The sequence below is a fragment of the Notothenia rossii genome (genome assembly GCF_949606895.1).
Source record: "Notothenia rossii genome assembly, chromosome: 3".
NCBI classification, from domain to species: domain Eukaryota; kingdom Metazoa; phylum Chordata; class Actinopteri; order Perciformes; family Nototheniidae; genus Notothenia; species Notothenia rossii.
Window position 1 is genome coordinate 54,491,200 of NC_136901.1, and position 12,056 is coordinate 54,503,255.

Sequence of the window (12,056 nt, forward strand, 5' to 3'; positions counted from 1 at the left end):
TGAATGGATGAATATGTAAGTGAGTAACAGGACCAATAAAGCTGTTAGCAAGGGAGCTTGTGTTGTTCATATATCACCACATCCTACTGATTGTATCAATAGTTTTCATCTATTTGTCTAGCTCTGTAAATAATTTGATCAAGAGCTGGTACTGCAAATTACACAACTGTGATGATGTCAGCATCACGTTGTAATAATTGTAACCTTTTAGGCCAATGCAATATGTTTCATCACCTGATAGCATTCATCAGGGCTTGTAATCGGAACCAATAACTCATCAGATTGTTGTCCCTCACCTATACCTACTGACACACATACAATACATTTACATTATGTCACAAATGGCCTTCTTATATGTGGAATTTCATTCATATTGATGAATGAAATTAACTGATGATCATACAGGAGACTTACCTCCACGTTTCTTTCACAGAGTATTGACTCAGTGCTGCACAGCTGTGGAGCATTTGAATGGTGACTCGTTTCCTTAATGATTTACATACAGTCATGCATTTGAACAGCATTTGCACTGCTGACTTTGATGAAGTACATTTGAATTGTAACACACGTGTATATTTTAAATGTAAAGGTATCTCGAATTGAAATCATGCCTTCTCATTTGGGGATGGCGTTTCCTGAAGCAGATTTTAGCAGCACCTCTGGTGTTGTAATTGGCGAGTGTTCGCTGAGCGGTGTCTGACTTCATTAGGATGACAGCTGACAGTAAATCACTGGCTGAACCGGAAACTTTTTTGACTAAATATGGAGCCAAGTGTAGACAGGTCAGTGTAACGGGAGCAGAGGCCACACTCCTGCTCTGTTTCCATGGAGTTATAAAACACCACCTTTCACACCTTCCATTTCACTCTCCCAAACCAGCCTGCAATTACACTAGTGTCGGTTTCAAAGGTATTGTTTTCGGTGTATGTTTCTGAAATGTCCAGTAGTGTGCAATTCAAGTTTCCTGACAGATTTGATAAGAGATCTATGGTTGTAGCACTCTTATGAGAAACATGGCCCCTGATGTAGAAACGCCATCTGTTTCATGAAGGGGAATTATGCTAATCACTGGCTGCTACACGACCCGAGTCTGGAAGAGGTTGAGAAAGGATGAAGGGAGAGATCATCGAAGCGAGACGAAGAGAAGAAGAGATTGAGAAATGTTGCGAGACCCAACATGAGCAAAACATTTGAAAAAGGCAAAAATAAATGTGTTATCCTGGTTCCATGCGAGACCATTTTATAAACAAAAAGCATATTTAGTCAAAACATTAACAAATAAAAACAAAAAATGTGAAAATCAGTAATTAGTCAAGTTAGAATGGGTGAAAGCTGAATATATGAACCACAATGAGTCCAGGTTCTGCAGGATAAACCAAAAACCAGTCTGCACATAAATCTGTTGAACATATTACACCTTTGCTGGTTTGTGGGAAGTTTGGTTAGAAGTGGTTAAAGACCATTCAATCATTCAATGAAATTGCATTTCTATAGAAAATTACACAGTTTAAAGGGGAAAATGGAAGAAACCTCAGGGAGAGCAACAGAGGAGGATCCCTCCCCCAGTACGGACAGACGGGTAATAGATATGTTCTCCTTTAAGATAGATAATGTGCCTATAAATGGAAATGAAGATGGGTCTATGTAGATGTCAACAATCCTCCGGGTGCCGACAGAAAAGGAGTTAGGTGAGCATGAGGAAGGACCACAGCATCGTTTTGCTAGTGATTGAGCATTGATCATGATACAGGGAGTGTCCTTATACAGATGTAGCACTGAATTTCAGACTCCAGCTTACAGCTTCCTGCCTACGACCTGCCTAAAACCAGTATAGAGGAATGTTAAGCCCTCCCACTATTTTCCAAGAGGGCGTTGCCAGATTTTTAATTTCAAGTTTTAACCAGGAGATGGCGCTTCATTCACAAATACAGAAAGACAAGTTTCATGGACTTTCAGTTGTGTTTTGAAGAGCATTTGAACACATCAATATTTTAGATCAACTAAAGTATATCTAATCTTGTAATTCAATAATATATAGTCTTTATATATTAAATAATCATAATTATAATGTAAATGTTTATATTACACTTCTTTATTTGTATGCTCATACTTTTACCTTTACAATCGTTTGCTTTAATATGCAGTATATTTTTGGTATGTTTTTGTGTTTGCTTCCTCCTGCTCCCTTTCGGACACATACTGTATGATTTATTATTATTATTAATATGAAGATATTATTAAGATAAGATAAGATAAGATGTTACTTTATTGATTGAACATTTTAGCTTAGAATGTGCTGTCCCACGGTAATTCAGAAGGCTCACACTTCACATTCTGACCATTATTTAAAACAATAGGTGCTTTCACACCGTCTACAGTTTGATTTGTATAGAGGGACCTCTGTGGCTGAATGGCCAGATTAGGTGTGGCGCATTTATCATAGGTGATCAGAGCTAACTGCCTGCCGTCAGATTTCATTTAAAAAACAGATCTGATTTTAAGACTACTTCAGCGCTCATAAAGAATGATAAGAATAAGAATAATGCGTATTGAACTGGTTTAATTAATTAGTGAGTTTATTTAACACTAGAACCGCCAATTGGGTCAATTTGTGTGATGTGTGTTGTGTGTGTGCAATGTAACTTTTTTTCAATAAAATATTAAAGTCTCCCAGTCCGTCACTTTTCCTGAAAGTGTGTTATGTAGCATCCTATGTTGTTAAAAATTGCATTCTAATTGCGGGATTTGACAGGTTTAGGTAGGCCTATACAAAAACCTCTGGCGGTTCTAGTGTTAAGGTAATTAGGTACAGTAGAAGCCCTTTTTTATCAGTAACGAATTTAGCAGTTGAACATAAAAGTCAACTAACTGAGGGTCACTTGCAATGACAGTGTTGTGTCTAACTGTAAGCTTGTCACTCAAAGTAACCTACAGTTAATTTAGCTGCTGGAGAAGAAAGATCAGGGGGGGAGGGGGGGAGAGAGCTGTGGTTGATGGGCCATTAGTTGTGTAAATACACAGCTGAGAGCTGCCGTTTCATTCAGACTGTTTAAAAAACTGTAACAACGGACTATTTTTCTTAGCGGATGCATGTCAATTTAAATCAATACATACAACTGTTTTTTAAATCAATACAACTATTTTTTAAATCAATAAAAACATTTTCTAAATCCATAAAAGGATTTCAATTAATATTGGGAGTCATGTCGTTACTTTGTTGAGAATGTGGCCATGTAATAAGCGGGATAATTTGCAGCGAATTGTTCCTTATGGGGAAAATAACACCTTTCATGTGTGTGTCGAGGTGTGTGTGGTTAAAACACTTTCATGAAGTGAAGGAGGTTTTCCTTCTATAAAACAGCTGTGGGCAGCAGTGAGTGTCACGGATATGAATTCATAGATCAAGGCAGACTGGTGCACACACTCTCCTGTCCTGCCAGACGACACGCCCGTTCTAAGCATACAGTCTTTGGTTCTTAGCCGTGTTCCTCACTCCTCACATCCCAAACTGCATCCCCACAAGTGTATTATGTTGTTACATCGTTTCAGATGTTATGTTTCACTTGTGCTCTGTCTATGTTCAGTGCTGCAAACTTGTCACCTTTCGGCGAAATTTGCCGTTTTGAATCCAAAATAGGTAGTTTGTGTGATTCATGTAGATCTGCAATAAAAACTTTTTGGGGTATGGGGGGGTCTGGGACCCGGAGTAATCTGCGGCCGTGAGCTGTTATGTGCCATCATGACACGCATGGTGTTCTTTTTTTATATATTATAATGAAGCGTGAGCTTTGTGCTCGAGTCTTCCTGCCTGTCGGCTCTGCTCATGGATGTATAATAAGGCTCTGCTGCTCCGAGATGATGGTCTAGCTTCAGCAGCTACATTACCTACGGGTGCGTTCGTTAATATTAACTGTGCGTCCGGAGTCACTGTGGCACAGACTGGACCGCAGGTGAACAGCTGTTAGAACGGGCCGTTCAGGTGTTCAGAGCAGAGCTCCCTGTTGGAGCGGCAGAGCGTGATGTGAACTGGATAGTTTTTCTTTGGCAATATTATTTAAGGAATCGTTGAGCTAGCTAGCTAGCATACATTGTCACTATCTGCTAACGTTAGCTTTAGCCTTCTATTTCTAATAGTTTTTTTCATAGGCTATAAACAGAGGTGGTATAAGTATATATATATATTGTACTTGAGTAAAAGTAGAAGTACTCAGATATTGTACTTGAATAAAAGTAGAAGCACATAGATCTTGTACTTGAGTAAAAGTAGAAGCACTCAGGTCTTGTACTTGAGTAAAAGTAGAAGCACACAGATCTTGTACTTGAGTAAAAGGAGAAGTACTCAGATCTTGTACTTGAGTAAAAGTAGAAGTACTCAGGTCTTGTACTAGAGTAAAAGTAAAAGTACTCAGATCTTGTACTTGAGTAAAAGTAGAAGTACCAGAGTGTAGGAATACTCTGTTACAGTAAAAGTCCTGCATTCAAAATGTTCCTCAAGTAAAAGTAGAAAAGTATTCTCATCAAAATATAGTGAAAGTAGCGACAGTAAAAGTAGTCATTGTGCAGATTGGTCCATTTCAGAATAATATATATGATATGTTTTATAATGATTGATCATGAAAGTGTTCTCAAAGCTGGTAAAGGTGCAGCTAGTTTGAATGACTTTGTATACTGCAGGGTAGCTTGTGGATTTACTCCAGGTGGAACTAAAGTCTGATTTAACACTTGATTATATTTCACTTAATTAATCCAGATCTGTGAAGTAACTAAAGGTATTAAATACATGTAGTGGAGTCAAAGTACACCATGTACCTCTGAACTGTAGTGGTGTAGAAGAACAAACTAGCAAAACATTGAAATACTTAAATAAAGTACAAGTATCTCAAAATTGTGCCCAAGTATAGTACTTGTTGAGTTTATGAACTTAGTTACTTTACACAATGTGGCTATAAAGATAGAAAGACTTAAGCCACGGAGGCATGAAAATACATTTTCAAAATGCTCAACAGTGCTGCCAAAATGATAAACTGACTGCTACACCATTTAAAATAAATGCTTTTATATATTTCTATTAGATGTGACTCTTTGGCGTTTCTGTTATTATTAACACTTCTGCTTTAGTTGTTCTGCTAATATCCTCTGTTATTCCTCATTTTAAAGCCGATATTCCGTGGGGTGGGGGAGCCGGGGGCTCGGATCCTTGTCACCTTTTTCATACCTGATGAGTTTGCATCCCTGTATGTTAAAAAGCCTCAGTCACCTTAATTCATGTAATAAAAACATCTCAGGTCAGTAACACTCAAAGCTAAATGTGCAATACCATGTTCAGCTATGTTACTATTTATAATGTTATTGTTGTTACATCAGAAGATGTACATATTGGAATGATTTCTTAACTTACAGTAGGCTATTTTTTACAATGTGTGTTGGAAGGATTTATTAAATTACTATGAATATTGTCATTGTTGAAGGCTTTTAGAGAAGGGTGAACTATAAGCCTGAATTACATAACATTTTTTACCTAAAAACATAAAAGCCACAATAAATGAATCCCAATTATTCTAGTTATTTTTACCTCCCGTATTGCTTTCAACCCACCAGCTTTTATGGTGTTGTTACGTCACCAACTGTAAGCTTGTCACATACAGTCTACGGTCACTCAGAGTAACCTACAGTTAATTTAGCTGCTGGAGAAGAAAGATCAGGGGGGGAGGGGGGGGGGGGAGAAAGCTGTGGTTGATGGGCCGTTAGTTGTGTAAATACACAGCTAAGAGCTGCCGTTTCATTCAGACTGTTTAAAAAACGTCAATAAAAACATTTTCTAAATCCATAAAAGCATTTCAATTAATACTTGGAGTCATGTCGTTACTTTGTTGAGAATGTGGCCATGTAATAAGCGGGATAATTTGCAGCGACTTGTTCCTTATGGGGAAAATAGCACCCGTCATGCAGATCAGGATCCCTCCGCCACGCTTTGGGATCTTGATCTGCCGACGAGGCTCCATTAAAATATAAATATATTTAGTTAATTACTGAGTTTAGGCACGTTAATAACGTTTTAATGAAGTTGAATACAGTATATTCATATGTGTCAGTGATTTCATGTCAATTCGGCGAACATAAACATGAATGATCGTGGTGAAGATGATGATTAAATCAGGATTAAAAATCGAGGGCCGGGCTGCATTTCCTCCTGTTCGTTTATTTCGACTAAACAACATTATGTTGTTAAATAACAACATGGTGATGTTTTGTAAATGATTACATGTCTCTTATTTAGCACAGAGTATGATATCCGTGACACATGGATCTTAACAAAGTTCCGCTGTACATCCAGCGTACTGTATCTGACTTTATTTCACATGAGCTCCAGTGTGGAACCCCACTGCACCCCCTGGTGGATCAATTGCAGCTGGCTTCATTATAATTACATTTATCTATCACGGGGGCGGTCTCAAGTCAAGCTGGAGGTTTTCCCTTGAGCGAGGGGAAATCACGTACCAATCACGGCCCTCGCGTTTCAAACTGTCTGAAATGAATCGCTACATCTGTAAGTGATTGAGGGTGAGTGATTGAGGTGTGACTGTGTTTGAGAAGCTCAGCACGACACACAACATTTCAGGAGAATCCACCAGAACACCGTGACCAAAACGGTTACACGGTGTCCCCAGCCATGGGTCCATAGATATGGGCAGAAACCTCATTAAGGCCTCCATAGGTGTACGACTCTTCCTGTTCTTCATCACATACATCATGAGCACTGGTAAGATTGCAATCATTTGGGCATAAATGGCTGCTGGAGAATTGTCCACCTATAAAAGATGAGAAAAAACGAATGTTTGGATAATTAAACTGATAATAAACCAATTAAAAAGACATTCAAACAATACAATGCACCATCACACATAATCATGTGTCATTGACTACCATGTTTTATGACTTTGTTGAAGGCTATACATGTGTCCATGTAAATGGTGACTCTTCAACATGATTCATTGTTGCAGAGTCACGTCACACAGTTGCAAATAAAGGGTTCTAGGAAAAACAGGTCTACAGCCGACCAGGCATATTAATGCTGTTTAATCACTGCAGTTAGACTGCCACCCCCTGGAGTCTCCTGCTCCAACAACACCTCTACAACCACAGCAGCTTTCAACTTTCCAAAGCCTAGTTTGCTGAGCAGCACCGTGGGAACGATCTTAAACCTTGATTCAGGAGCGTGGCTTTAAAACAGGTGTGGGTGGGCGTTTCAAAGACACGTTGATAAGCTTCTCCAGGTGGCTCGGCTGTAAGCTAGGGAGATCGCTCTCATCCTGTGCGATCAGTGCTCTCAGTGCAGCTTTGAGAGCCTGGATACAGGGAACAACGGAAGAAACAGCTGTATCATCCTGGTAAACCGTGTGTGTTGCCTCTTCAAACGCTCCAGCACTTTGACAACGTCCTCCACACGCACCCAGGTCTGTTTCTGTGGACATCAGCTCTGTTTCTGCTCCAGTGGGCACTGCAGCACAACACAGAGATCGACCTGGTTGGCGCTATAGAAACCAAACTAAGTAACAAATCTAGGAAAGCGCTGGGAAACAGATTTGTTTTATTGACAAAGTTTTATTGACAAGACCCAAGAAGCCTGTAACCTCTCCTCTGTGCTGGATTAAGGAAGGCACTTCATCCTCTCAGTAGTTCTGCTTGCTTTTGGTTAAGTCAGGGGTCGGCAACCCGCGGCTCTTTAAGCCCTCTGCTCTGGCTCCCTTGAGTTTAGACATAAATAAGAAGAAAATTAAATAAAAGTATTCGTAGGACTATTTATATTTTGTTGCATGGTTGAAAATGTTTCGTATTTTGTATTTTGAGGTGATACTGTGACACATAAATAAAAAACGTTTTTAATTTGATCAACTAAAATATGTGTCATATCCTGCTAAGGTCCCGCGCCAGCTTCTTTTCTTGCAGGTGAATAACCTGAGGTTAACAGTTTTCTATAATGTAATAAATAATAAATGCAAAAAAACTGTAGTTGTTGTCTATGATATAACAATAAATACAACTTTATAAGCTATCAAGCTATCAAATATGTTTTGCGGCTCCAGACAAAACAAGTTGTTGGAAAAGGGGGCAAAATGGCTCTTTAGGTCAAAAAGGTTGCCTGTATTACCTATTAAAAATATTATCTGTGTAGTCTACCTGTTTCTTTTGTTTGGTTCCACCCTGCTCCACTCCACCTCGATACATCGTCCTCCTGTGTGAGGCTGCTCAGACGAGACCTTCCTTTTACATTAATTTTGATGCTTAATTGTCATTCATATTATTCTGAACATGTTCTTGCCATCTTAAAACCATAACTTTCTATTCAAAGCTGCACTTTCTCACTCCACTACACAGTGAGTAAGCTATCACGGTTCCATCTCACTCAATCATTTAAAGGAGACATGTCATGGCCATTTCCACTGATCATAATTCCATTGTTGAGGTCTACTAGAATAGATTTATATTGTGCAATTTTCCAAACTCACATTGGTTTCTCATACAGCATCTCTGTAAGCTACGTGTATTCACTGAATTTCACTCTCTGCCTTTAACGGCTCGTTGTATCTCCAGTAGCTCCAGCCCCCACCCTCCCTGTGAGCACAGTGTGCTCTGATTGGTCGGAACGTTGTGAATCGCGCTGAGCTCCGTGGAGGTGTGGTTTCCTTGTTTAGCGATACACAGCCAAACTCATCCTGAGCACACACAAAGTCACAGCCGAAGTAAAAACAATAAGTGTGGCTTGATATTGAGTAAGAAAAAGGTTGATAAACTCTGTGAGAATGGGTCTGCAGAGAGAATTTCGCCGCGATCCCAACTGTCTGTTATCAGCCTGCAGCCAGGGAGGAGAGATCAGCAGAGCTGCCTGCACTGAGTGTGTGTGTGAGGAAGTCCGTGGATTGGTCAATTTGGACCAATCAGAGGCGGCTTAACGTAACGGCTCCACGGATTGGTCCATTTAGTTCCGGGTACGTGCTTACGTAATCTCGTACCCGGAAGAATCAAATGGTTGATGACGTTTCACTCACGAGGCGTTTTGGGGAGGTATTTTGTATGTTAGAGTTTTACTCGCTACAGGGTGTAGTTTGAGGGTTTTGACTCTGCAGACCGTTTACATGCATAAGAACCTTCATAACACACAACGGGACCGGTAATAACCGGAAAAGCATGACATGTGACCTTTAAGTAAGAAGTCTCAAACTACAGCGATGTATGCGTAGTTACGGGGTGAGGCTCAGGACAGGAAAGGCTAATATTTTACCAACTATTATACTGTTTTACTGACCACACAGGAAAATGTTCATATCTGCAAATCTTTGTACTGGATGAACAACCATAACATAGAGAAACTGTAGCTACAGAGGGCTGGATAGTTGAGAGCAATTGCTAAATATGAAGGGTTACGCAGCAGTGAAAACAATCATGTGAATTCAGGTTTTGGTGAACAAATAAAATGCATGCAAATCAAGTACAGACCTCCCTATTTCAAACCAGTCACAACAGAAAGTTCCTGAGCATTCACATCTGTATATATTTAACTATCTGAAAGTGCTTGCTTCTTATAAATGCTCTGATTTAAAAAGGCATTCTTTAAATGATGAAGCTGTAAGACGTTAAGGGAACATCTGTTTATTAAGTGTCTACAGATGCAACATTACAGAGGAGTCACTAATGTAGGCTTAGCCACTGCTGGAAGTAGGAAACATTTAGCTCACAATAGGAGGAGCAGACGAGTGCTGATGTAGAATGGTGCTCGTGCAGAACCATCACTGGAGTTTAAAGGGTCCAATTTGTGTTCATATTCAGGTTCATATTTGTATTTGTATGTTGTGTCTCTCAGGGGCGTAGCTGGAAATTCTGGGCCCCATGAAAGAATCTATTTGTGGGCCCCCAATCCATGCAAGTGCGCATTAGCGCGCACACTAAAAAAAATGTGGCCATTTATTTATTGATGAAAACGCATAATATGGTTTTTACCTATACATTCGGATCAGCAGTTCAGCACCAGTTCAGGATGTCACATTGCGTTCATCTTCAATGAATGGACCAATGCAATAGTCTACCAAACAACCTTGAGTTGCACTAGCTAGGCATATTTTCCCCTATTCTTGTGACAATGTTTTCTGATACTCAACATACAAAAGCTGTTACTTGTCCTGTCTCTCTGTAATCCCATCTCCAACACAAATAGTCTACTCAAGCACACTATTAGGTTGACAGACACTTACATTTTGATGTGCTCTGTAGTATACAATCGTTCCCTGCTTGGATATACCTTTTACGAAGCAGATTTTGAACTGTCGCGGGCAGAGCACTAGCTTTTTTGCTGTAGCGGCCGGGTTGCTGCCTTTCTCAGCAGAGTGCTAAAGCCCTACCTGTTACACGCGCAAGTAATTCGAGGAGGCGCGAGTGACAAGTGTTGAGTTATTGGTGGGGACAATTCAGGATTCTTGGATACTGGTGGGGTCAGAACCTTGCGTCCACCCCCAAAACGACACGATGAAACCCAACCTCGAAAACCCTGTTGAAGTTAATGAACTGTAATGGACTGCAAGAAATCAACATGCACTGACTATCAACTTTATCTTCTGTCTATTTAATTGAAAATTACACCCAATACAGGAATGAACAAACAAAAAATCTCAACATTCTTTGACTTATTAAATTAAGATTTGAACAACACAAGGACAAAAGTATAAATTAACTGAAGATTTGAACATAATTATAAAACAATAAACTCTCAGGACATGAACACACTTACAGCAAACAATGAAAAATGTAGTGCGAGAGGACTATGCATCAGATAGTAATTGTTCACAATGTGGGCTGTAGCCTATCAGCTTACTATAGGGAAACATCCCACAATCCTGTCATAGACTGGATTTTTATTCCTAAATCCCGAACGCCAATCGCCGGACCTTCTTGGTGGCAAAATCTTTTACGAGTTCTTTGAAATCAAGTGACAGAGCCAGCTTGCTTTCAATCGATAACATTGCAAGGCTGTTCAACCTCTCTTGCGACATGGTAGATCTTAAATAGCTCTTGATAAGTTTCAACTTACTAAATGATCTTTCACCACCAGCTACGGTAACTGGGAGCGTCAAGAAAATTCTGAGGGCAATGCAAACGTCTCCAAAAATGCTCTGGAGTTCCATCTTGTATATTGCATTCAGTAGATCAAGAGAGCTACAATCAGGGGGGAAAGTGGCAGAAAATATTTTATTGAGATGCCTTATCTCACTCTCAAACTGATCTGTGAGATCCTGTGAGTATTTCTCCCTCAGTGGCTGACACACAGAAGCCATGACACTGTCACTCAACTTCCCAATTTTAAGTATGGCAGCAAATTCTTCAACAATATTTGCTGTTGTTTGGAACCGAGTGTCCAAGTCACTTATGATCTGGTCCATGGCAGTGAGAAACACAGTGTTACGGAATGTTGTTTCTGGCCTATCCTCCTGACCTGTTCCTTCAGCAGTTTCATCATGAAACCTCTTCCTCCTCCTCTCACGGCAAAGTTCTTTTTTGAAATGAGGTGGAACCTCCATTTCCTTAGCTACCATTGATGCCTCAGACAGAATAGCATCCCATCCATTTCTGAGAGTCTGCATCTCATCTCTTAGTGCAGCAACATTACCTGCCTCCACCTCTATTGAGATTTTCCCAGACTGGAGTATCACATTTCTGTCATCAATAGATTGCAATACTTTCACCCAAATGGTGAGAAGGACAATGGCATCAAATGACATGAGGTAGTTCCTCAGACCAACAGCTTCAGATCTGGCCTCACCTGTGAGACTGCATGAGCTCAGTATGGTAGCAAGGGCTTCAATGACACCAGGTAGGTGCTTTGCTACAGGTTTCACAGCATCAATTCTCGCACTCCAGCGAGTGTCAGATAGCCTATGTACAGAGCAACCTGTTTTCTTTTTGTATATAGACCAACGAGATGGACTGGCACTTACAAATGTGTAGAGGCGGTTAATGTAACCAAAAAAGTTGGATACTTCAGGGCTCGATTCTGCAGCATGCACGCC